The sequence below is a fragment of the Oncorhynchus gorbuscha genome, linkage group LG07, assembly GCF_021184085.1.
Source record: "Oncorhynchus gorbuscha isolate QuinsamMale2020 ecotype Even-year linkage group LG07, OgorEven_v1.0, whole genome shotgun sequence".
Taxonomy (NCBI): Eukaryota; Metazoa; Chordata; class Actinopteri; order Salmoniformes; family Salmonidae; genus Oncorhynchus; species Oncorhynchus gorbuscha.
Genome location: NC_060179.1, coordinates 53,520,398 through 53,534,624, shown reverse-complemented (window position 1 = coordinate 53,534,624; position 14,227 = coordinate 53,520,398).

Genomic DNA, 14,227 nt, shown 5'->3' with positions numbered 1-14,227 from the left:
CAGCTTATATTTCTTTCACCACATTCCCAGTGGGTCAGAAGTTTACATACACTCAATTAGTATTTGGTAGCATTGCCTTTAAATTGTTTGACTTGGGTCAAACATTTCGGGTAGCCTTCCACAAGCTTCCCACAAAAAGTTGTGTGAATTTTGTCCCATTCCTCCTGACAGAGCTGGTGTAACTTAATCAGGTTTGTAGGCCTCCTTGCTCGCACACACTTTTTCAGTTCTGCCCACAAATTGTCTTGGGGATTGAGGTCAGGGCTTTGTGATGGCCACTCCAATACCTTGACTTTGTTGTCCTTAAGCCATTTTGCCACAACTTTGGAAGTATGCTTGGGGTGATTGTCCATTTGGAAGACCCATTTGCGACCAAGCTTTAACTTCCTGACTGAAGTCTTGAGATGTTGCTTCCATATATCCACATAATTTTCCAGCCTCATGATGCCATCTATTTTGTGAAGTGCACCAGTCCCTCCTGCAGCAAAGCACCCCAACAACATGATGCTGCCACCCCCGTGCTTCACGGTTGGGGTGGTGTTCTTCGGGCTTGCAAGCCTCTCCCCTTTTCCTCCAAACATAACGATGGTCATTATGGCCAAACAGTTCTACTTTTGATTCATCAGACCAGAGGACATTTCTCCAAAAAGTACAATCGTTGTCCCCATGTGCAGTTGCAAACCATAGTCTGGCTTTTTTATGGCTGTTTTGGAGCAGTGGCTTCTTCCTTGCTGAGCGGCCTTTCAGTTTATGTCGATATAGGACTCGTTTTTCTGTGGATATAGATACTTTTGTACCTGTTTCCTCCAGCATCTTCACAAGGTCCTTTGCTGTTGTTCTGGGATTAATTTGCACTTTTCGCACCAAAGTACTTCATCTCTAGGAGACAGAACGCATCTCCTTCCTGAGTGGTGTGACGGCTGTGTGGTTTTATGGTGTTTATACTTGCATACTATTGTTTGTACAGATTGTGACGGCCCTGAATTTTTCTGAACCGTCTCAGTGCAGCTCCTTCCAATAGGGCGCTTTCCCTTTAATTCCCAATTAAATAGCCAGCATCAGCTGCACGAAAGGGGGTTTTGTGATGGAGACGTGACTGAGGATGTGTTCAACCCTCAGTTCCCGAAGCTTCTCTATTCCGTTGTTTTGTTGCCATTAAACGTGTGTTTTGTTGCCTAATAGAGTTTACCCAGGATCGGATCCACTCTTTGCGTCCCTGGACTACACCTCTCCGTTCTTCGTGGCCTTTCTCCGCTGGAGATCTATTGGCGGATTGGATTGTCTGACTGACCGACTGACTACCACCTTTTTGTATACGGTATTTCATTTGTTTGGATGTGATGTATACTGTGATTTGGGTAGTTAGTGGTAGTTGAGGACTTAATTAAGAGTTGATCCGCTTTAAGGTTCTGTGGTAAAGTAATTGTTATATTGATTGTATGTTTAATACTGGGTTTACGCTACACGGAACGAACGGACAAACATCGCGTGACAAAAGTCACTTGAGTTCACTGAACTCCTTTACCGGGCAGGACTCTTTTTAGGCCCGAGGTACAGGACATTTCTGGAGGAACCAGAACTCATTGTGATATTATTATATATGTGTGTAATCATTGTTGTTGCTAATACAACCCACGCAACAGAATATAATTGTTTTTGAAGTTCTTTTCAATGTTTTAAGGGTTTATGAAAAGTTTATTTCCATCCTGACTTTTACATACGTCCTTTGTATTGGTGTAGACTTGACGGACCAGATGGGACTCATTCCCACCCAAACTAAAAGGAGAAACTAATGTTTTCTCTGGTAGGCACAACCTACCTGGCACCCCTATAAATAATAACCTCAAGTCAAAACCGTTACATAAAAAATGGCACCCCAGATGGGACAGCTCAACATTGAGAACTAACCAAAGCAAATATTTTGTGTGGAATTAAAACAATGGATTCACCCCAAGATAATGTGCTCATCCATGTCATACCTGTCAATGGGAATACACAGGGCCATTCTGACCATCAAGCTGACAATACAAATCATAATGTGAATGGAGATAATGGAGTTGATTTGGGCCAGAGCCCTGGGAATCTGAATGCTCGGCCTGAGCCACAGGCCACAGGAGGTCTAACCAGTTACTCACTTATTGACATGGATCTGTGTGGAAGTACTGAGCTAGTCCTCCCTCTGACACCCAACCTTCCTCCATTGTCTGGTTTATCTCCAGAGGTTGTAGTCTTACAACTTCAAGGTGACATCCTTGATATTCGTCGGACTCAACAACATCTCCAAACTCTTATCCACCATAAATTCAAATGTCTGAGGGAAGAGCAACAACAGAGTGCCATGGAATTCAGAAACTCACTGAGCACTCTAACCCACACGCTGACAGAGCTCAGTGAGAGTGGAAGACGGGAAATGACTGGTGCCATGGACAGGCAGTTTGACTACCAACGAAACCAACTCACTGCCACTCTCCAATGGCGCCTGCAACATCACCACACTGAGGTCCTCAAGGACGTTAATTCTGTTTTTCTCCCATGGTTAACACTGTAGACCACTTGCAGACAGAGCTCTCTAATTGTGTTAAAATGTTGGATGATGTGTCTGTGGACATGGCCTCCATTAGGCACAACTCCTTACACAGAGTTTCCCTGGTGTCCACTTCAGTTCAGACCACTGAGGGCCAAGCTGGCACCTCTGAACAGCCAAGACCAGGCCATGCTGCAGCCACCCCTTGCAGGATGCAATCCACCATGCATCCTGGTGTTCATTTTCATTGTCCGATAACGCCCTCCCCCGCTACTTCCTCAATCCCTCCTAGCTCGTTTGTTCATGGTGATTTGAGTAGACGTCATGTGGGGGCGATGCCCATTAAATTGCAATTTCCCACCTTTGGGAAAAAAGATGACATTCCTGATCCGCTAATGTATCTAGAAAGATGTCGTGACTTTCTTGCCCTCAATCCCCTGGCTGACGAAGAACTCCTTGCCACATTGAGGAATGTGTTGCATGGGACAGCTCGAGACTGGTGGGATGTGGCACGTCTCACCACTACCTCCTGGGCTGACTTTGAGGCCAAGTTTTCCTCTGCATTTCTATCTGAGGACTACACAGATGAATTGGCAGACAGAGTCAGAAATCGAGTACAAGGAGAGAAAGAGAGTATCCGTGACTTTGCATACGGTTACCACTCCCTGTGCAGAAGGTGGAAACCTGGCATTGAGGAGGAAGAGGTCATTAAATTGATCTTGAAGAACATCAACCCACTACTAGCCAGTCAACTCCGAGAACGAGTCACCACTGTCGATGGACTGGTTCGCTTGGGACAGCAGTTTGAGAAGGACAGAGAATGCCAACAGCAATATGACCAGAGAAAGAAACCGACACCCAAACAGTTACCCAAGACAGACCCTCAACAACAGCCAGAGTCTCCAGCTAAGACCCCTCTCATGTTTTGTTGGAGATGTAGCCAAAAGGGACATTCTTCAGCTACATGTCCAAGACCGTATCAAGTAAACCCTTCCAGAAACCACAAATCACAACAGGCCAACACACCTAACTCTCTTCGCAGCAATGACCATCCTTCTCTGGGTGCTTTAACCAGAGCTGAAACCCCAAGAGTCACTGCCTACGCCCCCCCATCGACATCCCCTTCCTTTCAGTTAATACCGCACCAACTGGTGTTACCCCTGTCCATAGGCCCATGGACAGGAAGAGCCATCTTGGATACCGGGTCATCCTACACACTGCTCAATGAGAAACTGTGGAAGGAGGTTAACGGTCCACAATACAACTTGAAGCCGTGGACAGAAGGTCCACTCTATCTGGCTGATGGTGAGGCTAGACGACCCCTTGGATGGAGTGAGGTAGAGTTCCGCCTGTGTAACCGCTCCTATATGATTCCTTCTGTTATCCTACAAACCAGGAACCTTGCTTTTCCTGTCGTGTTGGGAATTGATTTCATGTACTTCAGTGGTGTCCAGATTGATATCGCACACAATTGCTACTGGTTTCCATACAATCCGAGCGAGAAGCATTTCTTCCAATCAGAAGCTATGAAGTTACATGATTGGGGTTCAAATGTGGCAGTCTTCTCTGCCATTGCTCCGGTACCACTAACCCTCGATAATCCTTCTGACGATCTCCTTTTACAGGCTGTGAGAAGAGCTCAGCTGGAACAGCCAGAGGAGTTAAGGCTGTTGGAACAGCTGCAGAATAATGCTGATGTATGTACTTCAAAGCTGGGACGCACCAGGCTCCTGAAGCACAAAATATTCCTTACACAGGAAATGCCGATCAAGCAAAAGCCATATCGTTTGTCCCCAGCGAAGCTAATCATCCAAAAGGGACTCATAAATGATATGTTAACCCAAGATATAATAGAACGTTCCTCCTCTCCCTGGGCTGCTCCTGTTGTCCTCATCCCAAAAAAGACTGGTGGTCTTAGATTTTGTGTGGACTATAGGAAGACCAACAATGTTTCCCAGACTGATGCCTATCCTCTTCCCACCATCCATGAGATCCTGGAGTCATTGTCTGGCGCTGTTGTGTTCACTACCCTTGACCTCAATAGTGGTTATTGGCAGGTTGAGATGGACCAGGAAAGCAAGGACAAGACTGCGTTTGTCTGTGCCGAGGGCTTGTTTTCCTTTAAGGTGATGCCCTTTGGATTAAAGAATGCCCCTGCCACTTTCCAAAGACTCATGGAGATTGTGTTAGGTGAGCTCAAAGGGAAGATCTGTTTTGTCTACCTGGACGATATAATTATCTACTCTCAGAACAGAGAAAGCCACTTTCAAGATCTTCAAGCAGTGTTGGACAAGCTAAGAGAAGCTGGTCTGACCTTAAATATGAAGAAGAGCAACTTCTGCCAAACCTCCCTGAAGTTCCTTGGCCATATTGTGTCTTTCGACGGCATTCATGTGGATCCTGAAAAGACAAAGGCTGTACAAGACTTCCCTGTGCCAACCACACTCAAGGCCCTTCAACGGTTCCTTGGTATGGCTGGATGGTACCATCGGTTTGTGTCGAACTTCTCCCAGGTGGCAGAACCCCTCAACGCGATGAAGCGAAAAGGAGCGAAATTCCAATGGACGGCAGAGTGCCAGACTTCCTTTGAAACCCTGAAACGACATCTCGTCACACCTCCCATTTTAGGTCATCCCAACTTTGATTGCCCTTTTGTTGTTTACACTGATGCAAGTGATGTTGGACTTGGTGCTGTCCTAGTCCAACAGACTGGACTTGGCACTGAAGAAGTGCTAGCGTTCGCCAGTCGGACATTGAATGGAGCAGAACGGAACTACTCCACAACAGAGCAAGAGTGCCTTGCAGTGGTCTGGGCTTTGGAAAAGTGGAGGTACTACTTGGAGGGAAGACACTTCACTGTGGTCACTGACCATTCCTCCCTTGTGTGGGTGTTCAAGACCAACAAACCAAGCACCAGACTCATAAGATGGGCTCTACGGTTGCAAGAGTTCACATTTGCAGTGGAATACAGGAAAGGAAAATACAACACTGTTCCAGATGCCTTGTCCAGAGCTCCTACTTGTGATAACGGTGGCCCTGATCTTACATGTGCTACTGTCCTGTCAAGCAGTCGAGACTCGCCCAAAACAGACTTTCCCATCTCTGATGAGGCAATATGGAAAGCTCAACAGGATGATCCAGAAGTACAGGCTTTGTACCAGACTATCCTGGAAGATGGAGAAAAGATGGTCAATCCTACCACAAAGCTGACCATCATTGAAGATAAAGTCTACCGAGTCGTACAACTACCTCACAGAACACTCTACCAAATGTACATACCGGACACTCTACGCCTACAACTGCTTCAACATTTCCATGAAGACCCATTAGCTGGTCATTTGGGCAGGTTCAAAACCTACAAGCGGTTGCAAGCGTTACTCTACTGGCCACATCTGAGCATGGATGTGAAGTCACACATCCGAAATTGTCAGGTTTGTCAAATGTACAAACCAGAAGGTAGAAAGCCTGCTGGCAAGTTGCAGCAAACGGTGGTTACCCGACCTTGGGAAATGTTAGGAGTGGATTTGATGGGTCCATTTCCTAGAAGCTCCAATCAGAATGTGTACATACTTGTTTTTGTTGATTACTATTCAAAGTGGGTGGAACTCTTTTCCCTGCGTCAGGCCACAGCAAGGACCGTCTCTAACATCCTTACGAAAGAGATCCTGACTCGCTGGGGAGTGCCTGATTACATCCTGTCTGATCGAGGTTCCCAATTTGTCTCTGATCTCTTTGAGGAGACCTGCCAAAGATGGAACCTGAGGCAGAAGTTGACCACGGCCTATCACCCACAGACCAATCTCACTGAGAGAGTAAATCGAACCTTGAAGACAATGATTGCTTCCTATGTAGGGACCCAGCACAAACACTGGGACAAGCACCTTCATGAGTTTCGATTTGCCCTGAATTCTGCTGTGCAAGAGTCCACTGGAGTCACACCTGCAGAGCTGAACCTAAGTCGTCCTCTCCGAGGACCCTTGGATATGGTGCTACAGCCCCAGCAGCTTACTCCAGACGCTGCTTGCTATGACCAGGTAGGCCATCTCCATGACTTGAGAGCTCTTGTCTCAAAGAACATGATCCAGGCTCGACTCAAGCAGAAGAGAAATTATGATAAGAACAGACGAGACATGCAGTTCCAGCTTCGTGATCGGGTGTGGCTTCGCTCTCATCCTTACTCGAAAGCTGAACAATTCTTCTCGGCCAAGCTCGCTCCTAAATGGCAAGGACCATATAGGATTGTGGAGCAGATGGGCCCTTTGAACTACCGAGTGGTGAAAGAGGACACAGGTGAAGATATGCGCATCGTCCATGTCTCACGCCTTAAGGCCTGTTACCCCTCGGCTGAGGAATTGGAGGCGATTGAGCGCCGCAAGGTCCTGGATATCTTTGAAGAGGATAGTGAGGATACTTTTCTCGGATTCCCAGACCCAGAAGTCTCGCACCTTAAGGCCTGTGACTCCTCAGCTGAGGAGCATGAGCTCCAAAAAGTAATGAATCTTTTTGTAGAGGAAAGTGATGAGGAGACCTTTCTCGGTTTCCCCGACCAAGATGTGCCTTCCAGGGCAATGGTCGGCTTTTTCCAGGGGAGGGGGTGTGTGACGGCCCTGAATTTTTCTGAACCGTCTCAGTGCAGCTCCTTCCAATAGGGCGCTTTCCCTTTAATTCCCAATTAAATAGCCAGCATCAGCTGCACGAAAGGGGGTTTTGTGATGGAGACGTGACTGAGGATGTGTTCAACCCTCAGTTCCCGAAGCTTCTCTATTCCGTTGTTTTGTTGCCGTTAAACGTGTGTTTTGTTGCCTAATAGAGTTTACCCAGGATCGGATCCACTCTTTGCGTCCCTGGACTACACCTCTCCGTTCTTCGTGGCCTTTCTCCGCTGGAGATCTATTGGCGGATTGGATTGTCTGACTGACCGACTGACTACCACCTTTTTGTATACGGTATTTCATTTGTTTGGATGTGATGTATACTGTGATTTGTGTAGTTAGTGGTAGTTGAGGACTTAATTAAGAGTTGATCCGCTTTAAGGTTCTGTGGTAAAGTAATTGTTATATTGATTGTATGTTTAATACTGGGTTTACGCTACACGGAACGAACGGACAAACATCGCGTGACAAAAGTCACTTGAGTTCACTGAACTCCTTTACCGGGCAGGACTCTTTTTAGGCCCGAGGTACAGGACATTTCTGGAGGAACCAGAACTCATTGTGATATTATTATATATGTGTGTAATCATTGTTGTTGCTAATACAACCCACGCAACAGAATATAATTGTTTTTGAAGTTCTTTTCAATGTTTTAAGGGTTTATGAAAAGTTTATTTCCATCCTGACTTTTACATACGTCCTTTGTATTGGTGTAGACTTGACGGACCAGATGGGACTCATTCCCACCCAAACTAAAAGGAGAAACTAATGTTTTCTCTGGTAGGCACAACCTACCTGGCACCCCTATAAATAATAACCTCAAGTCAAAACCGTTACAAGATGAACGTGGTACCTTCAGGTCTTTGGAAATTTCTCCCAAGAATGAACCAGACTTGTGGAGGTCTACAATTTGGCAGATTGTTTTTGATTTTCCCATGATGTCAAGCAAAGAGGCACTGAGTTTGACAGTAGGCCTTGAAATACATCCTCAGGTACACCTCCAATTGACTCAAATTATGTCAATTAGACTATCAGAAGCTTCTAAAGCCATGACATAATTTTCAGGAATTTTCCAAGCCGTTTAAATGCACAGTCAACTTAGTGTATGTAAACTTCTGACCCACTGGAATTGTGATACAGTGTATTATAAGTGAAATAATCTGTCTGTAAACAATTGTTGGAAAAATGACTTGTGTCATGCACAAAGTAGATGTCCTAACCAACTTGCCAAAACGATAGTTTGTAAACAAGAAGTTTACATTTGTGGAGTGGTTGAAAAATTAGTTTTAATGACTCCAACCTAAGTGTAACTTCCAACTTCAACTGTATGGAAGCGACATGATTGACGCTGTTCCATTCCAGCCATTCCAATGAGCCGTCCTCCTATAGCTTCTCCTACCAAGCTTCACTGTGCAGTATGTACCTACAGTATGTGTCCTCTGTTGTTGCTTGCCTTTCTTTGTTTGCCGATATCAAAACTTTTGAAAGGGATAATCCACCCCAAACCACAAATTCCTATGTTTAACAGTGTTGAACAGTATTAAATAACACTAATATGTGAAAACAATATTTTTTTGTGTAGGGAAATGTGGTGGAGAAGTAACCATTAATCATATCTGCTACCTGACTGTACTTCTGTGTGCTCATAGATTCCAGCAAAGATTCCGTTATAGATCAGTTATGCCAAATGGGAACAATAGATCTCTTATTCTTCTGAATGCTGTAATTGAAGTCCTCGGAAAATGGTGGGATAGTAGGAGTGAACTTTTCCAGTCTTGAACAGAACTCCACTGTTATTGGGGTTGATCCCCCATTAAAGTCAACAAAAAGACACAGCATGTGATTCAGCATGTTCGCTGAGAGAGCTGCAAAGAAATAAACATTTGGTTGAGCACAGATATGTAACTGGTAAGTAAGCCCCCTGGGAACAGAACTGATTAATATAAGATCTGTGTTGAGGGTAATATATTTAGCTGCATCATATTACATAGGCTATTACAATTGTATTATTATTATGATTTTGATTTGGTTTTTGATTATATCGTTATTAACCTACTGTAAAACTTCAATTAAATCGGTGAGTCTCAAATAGCCTCATCTTCCTTCTCATAGCCGCGCAATGGCACACATTTCAGCAAATAAACGCCTGTATCAAATAAATGTTGGGTCTAAATGAATTGTTTACCAGGTTACCATAAATTACCATTAGTTGTTTACATGGTTTAATGTTTGATTTAGTAATGACTCGAAAAATGATGGGAATCATCAGTTTTTAATGCCAGTCAGAAACTGCTAGCCATTGGCTGCTGACAGCTGAGAACTGCTAGCTAACTGGCAAGCACAAAAACAGTCAACCACTTCAGGAGTACAGAACCCATTGAAATTGGTCAATAAACCTCTATTGGCGAAAGTATAAATGCAGAAAATGCACAGTCACAGGAGAATAATTAGTCTGTCAAGGAAAAGTTTTTGCTGTTGTTGAAATAGAGGGATACTAAGACAAAATAAATGTGACAGTGTGTAAATGATAACACAGTGCAGAAAATTAAGACATTGAATAAAATGCTGGAAGTGCATGCTGGATTTAAACAATGAACTATGCAAATTAGCAAAATATGTGACATCCTTGGGATGTCCCTACCCCATTAAAGTTACAATTTTAAATGGTTAAGATTAAGTAAGGATTATGGTTAGGGTAAGGGTAGGGGTTAAAGTTAGTGTTTAGGTAAAGGGAAGACCCCCATGAAATGGACAAAAATGAATGGCATCTTATTGGCATTGGGCAAACCATATACACGATCGCAAATACCATTCAAACGGACGGCAGTTCATCAAAAACATATTGCAACCGGAATATTGCAAATGCCAAGCTTCATAAACCAAAAATCCCATTGGGGGGCGAGAGTGCCCCACCGTAGGATTTCATATGGGAAATGGTCAAAGTCAAGGGTGAAATATTGCCAATTATATGTAGTAATCGTATGGACATACATTTGTCTTATTTTATTGAGTTTGTCCATAAGGCCTATGTTATTTCCATTTGCCATATATGATCATAGGTTGGCTCCCGAACCCAAAAGTCAGTGAACCATGTCCTAATGGCATAAATGTCTAAATGACATATATACGTATTGAAAGTACCAAATCAGGATTTTATGTCCATTTGCCATATATGATCATAGGAAGTCCGCTTCCGACACCCAAAAGTCAGTGAACCATGTCCTATTGGCATAAGAAATGTCAAAATGGCATATATACTGACCAAATTATATACAGTTGAAGTCGGAAGTTTACATACACTTAGGTTGGAGTCATTAAAACTCATTTTTTCAACCACTCCACAAATTTATTGAAAACAAACTTTAGTTTTGGCAATTCGGTTAGGACAATTTTATTTATTTTATTTAACCTTTATTTAACCAGGTAGGTTAGTTGAGAGCAAGTTCTCATTTGCAACTGCGACCTGGCCAAGATAAAGCAAAGCAGTTCGACACATACAACAACACAGAGTTACACATGGAATAAACAAACATACAATCAATAATACAGCAGAAAAGTCTACACTATTCAAATAAATAAAGGGAACACTTAAACAGCACAATGTAACTCCAAGTCAATCACACTTCTGTGAAATCAAACTGTCCACTTAGGAAGCCTTACTGATTGACAATAAATTTCACATGCTGTTGTGCAAATGGAATAGACAACAGGTGGAAATTATAGGCAATTAGCAAGACACCCCCAATAAAGGAGTGGTTCTGCAGGTGGTGACCACAGACCACTTCTCAGTTCCTATGCTTCCTGGCTGATGTTTTGGTCACTTTTGAATGCTGGCGGTGCGTTCACTCTAGTGGTAGCATGAGACAGAGTCTACAACCCACACAAGTGACTCAGGTAGAGCAGCTCATCCAGGATGGCACATCAATGCGAGCTGTGGCAAGAAGGTTTGCTGTGTCTGTCAGCGTAGTGTCCAGAGCATAGAGGCGCTACCAGGAGACAGGCCAGCACATCAGGAGACATGGAGGAGGCCGTAGGAGGGCAACAACCCAGCAGCAGGACCACTACCTCCACCTTTGTGCCAAGAGGAGCAGGGGGAGCACTGCCAGAGCCCTGCATAATGACCTCCAGCAGGCCACAAATGTGCATGTGTCTGCTCAAACGGTCAGAAACAGACTCCATGAGGGTGGTATGAGGGCCTGACGTCCACAGGTGGGGGTTGTGCTTTACAGCCCAATACCATGCAGGACGTTTGGCATTTGCCAGAGAACACCAAGATTGGCAAATTCGCCACTGGCGCCCTGTGCTCTTCACAGATGAACGCAGGTTCACACTGAGCACATGTGACAGACGTGACAGAGTCTGGAGACGCTGTGGAGAACGTTCTGCTGCCTGCAGCATCCTCCAGCATGACCGGTTTGGCGGTGGGTCAGTCATGGTGTGGGGTGGCATTTCTTTGGGGGGCCGCACAGCCCTCCATGTGCTCACCAGAGGTAGCCTGACTGCCATTAGGTACCGAGATGAGATCCGCAGACCCCTTGTGAGACCATATGCTGGTGCGGTTGGCCCTGGGTTCCTCCTAATGCAAGACAATGCTAGACCTCATGGGGCTGGAGTGTGTCAGCAGTTCCTGCAAGAGGAAGGCATTGATGCTATGGACTGGCCCGCCCATTCCCAGACCTGAATCCAATTGAGCACATCTGGGACATCATGTCTCGCTCCATCCACCTACGCCACGTTGCACCACAGACTGTCCAGGAGTTGGCGGATGCTTTAGTCCAGGTCAGGGAGGAGATCCCTCAGGAGACCATCCGCCACCTCATCAGGAGCATGCCCAGGCCTAACCCATACAGGCACGTGGAGGCCACACACACTACTGAGCCTCATTTTGACTTGTTTTAAGGACATTACATCAAAGTTGGATCAGCCTGTAGTGTGGTTTTCCACTTTAATTTTGAGTGTGACATCAAATCCAGACCTCTATGGGTTGATAAATTTGATTTCCATTGATAATTTTTGTGTGATTTTGTAGTCAGCACATTCAACTATGTAAAGAAAAAAGTATTTAATAAGAATATTTCATTCATTCAGATCTAGGATGTGTTATTTTAGTGTTCCCTTTATTTTTTGAGCAGTGTATATACAGCATGTGCAAATGAGGTAGGATATGGTCCTTCTGTAGCTCAGTTGGTAGCTCAGTTGGTAGAGCATGGCGCTTGTAACGCCAGGGTAGTGGGTTCGATCCCCGGGACCACCCCTACGTAGAATGTATGCACACATGACTGTAAGTGGCTTTGGATAAAAGCGTCTGCTAAATGGCATATATTATTATTATTATATTATAAGAGAGGTAAGGCAATAAATAGGCCATGGTGGCAAAGTAATTGCAATATAGCAATTAAACACTGGAATGGTAGGATGTGCAGAAGATGAATGTGCAAGTAGAGATACTGGGGTGCAAAGGAGCAAGATAAATAAAGGTGAGGTAGATTGGATGGGCTATTTACAGATTAGCTATGTACAGGTGCAGTGATCTGTGAGCTGCTCTGACAGCTGGTGCTTAAAGCTAGTGAGGGAGGTACAAGCCTCCAGCTTCAGAGATTTTTGCAGTTCGTTACAGTCATTGGCAGCAGAGAACTAGAAGGAGAAGCGGTCAGAGTAAGAATTGGCTTTGGGGGTGACCAGTGAGATATACCTGCTGGAGCATCTACTGTGTGCATGACACAAGTAATTTTTCCAACAATTGTTTACAGACAAATTATTTCACTGTATCACAATTCCAATGGGTCAGAAGTTTACATACACTAAGTTGACTGTGTCTTTAAACAGCATGGAAAATTCCAGGAAATTATGTCATGTCTTTAGAAGCTTCTGATAGGCTCATTGACATAATTTGAGTCAATTGGAGGTGTACCTGTGGATGTATTTCATGGCCTACCATCAAACTCCTCTGACTCTTTGCTTGACATTATGGGAAAATCAAAAGAAATCAGCCAAGACCTCAGAAAAAATATTGTAGACCTCCACAAGTCTGGTTCATCCTTGGGAGCAATTTCCAAACACCTGAAGGTACCACGTTCATCTGTACAAACAATAGTACGCAAGTATAAACACCATGGGATCACACAGCCGTCATACCGCTCAGGAAGGAGATGCGTTCTGTCTCCTAGAGATGGTGCGAAAAGTGCAAATCGATCCCAGAACAACAGCAAATGACCTTGTGAATATGCTAGAGGAAACAGGTACAAAAGTATCTATATCCACAGTAAAATGAGTCCTATATCGACATAACCTGAAAGGCCGCTCAGCAAAGAAGAAGCCACTGCTCCAAAACCGCCATAAAAAAAGCCAGACCACGGTTTGCAACTGCACATGGGGACAAAGATTGTACTTTTTGGAGAAATGTCCTCTGGTCTGATGAAACAAAAATAGAACTGTTTGGCCATAATGACCATCGCTATGTTTGGAGGAAAAAGGGGAAGGTTTGCAAGCCGAAGGATACCATCCCAACAATGAAGCACGGGGGTGGCAGCATCATGTTGTGGTGGTGCTTTGCTGCAGGAGGGACTGGTGCACTTCACAAAATAGATGGCATCATGAGGCTGGAAAATTATGTGGATATATGGAAGCAACATCTCAAGACTTCAGTCAGGAAGTTAAAGCTTGGTCGCAAATGGGTCTTCCAAATGGACAATCACCCCAAGCATACTTCCAAAGTTGTGGCAAAATGGCTTAAGGACAACAAAGCCAAGGTATTGGAGTGGCTATCACAAAGCCCTGACCTCAATCACAAAGAAAATTTGTGGGCAGAACTGAAAAAGTGTGTGCGAGCAAGGATGCCTACAAACCTGACTCAGTTATACCAGCCAAAATTCACCTAACTTATTGTGGGAAGCTTGTGGAAGGCTACCTGAAACGTTTGACCCAAGTTCAACAATTTAAAGGCAATGCTACCAAATACTAATTGAGTGTATGTAAACGTCTGACCCACTGGGAATGTGATAAAATAAATAAAAGCTGAAATAAATAATTCTCTCTACTATTATTCTGACAT